Genomic DNA, 414 nt, shown 5'->3' with positions numbered 1-414 from the left:
TCGGAACTTTGATATGACTTTCCCCCCGGATGATTAGTATGCCTGGTAGAGAGGTACGTTAGTCTCTTTCATAATGTTGGTATGCCTTTTTTTTAGAATGTTGGTATGCCTTTTTTGGATGGTTGGTATTTCTGTTGGTTGGTATGACTGGTATGTCCCCCCCCCCGGATGGTTGGTATGCTTTTTTTGGTATACCTTTTTCGGAAGATTGGTATGCTCCTCCCCCCGAAGGTTGGTATGCCTTTTTCGAATGGTTGGTATGCCTTTTCCGAACGGTTAGTATGCTCCTTTCCCCTTGGTATGCCATTTTTAAGGAGGTTGGTACACTATTTTCCGGATTGGAATGTGTGTGTGCGTGTTGATATGCCTGGTCACGAGGTTGGCATGTCATTTTCGGAAGCTTGGCATGCCTGG

The sequence above is a fragment of the Penaeus monodon genome, chromosome 23, assembly GCF_015228065.2.
Source record: "Penaeus monodon isolate SGIC_2016 chromosome 23, NSTDA_Pmon_1, whole genome shotgun sequence".
NCBI lineage: Eukaryota > Metazoa > Arthropoda > Malacostraca > Decapoda > Penaeidae > Penaeus > Penaeus monodon.
The sequence above is the reverse complement of the archived record's forward strand: the minus strand, read 5'-3'. Positions refer to the sequence as shown.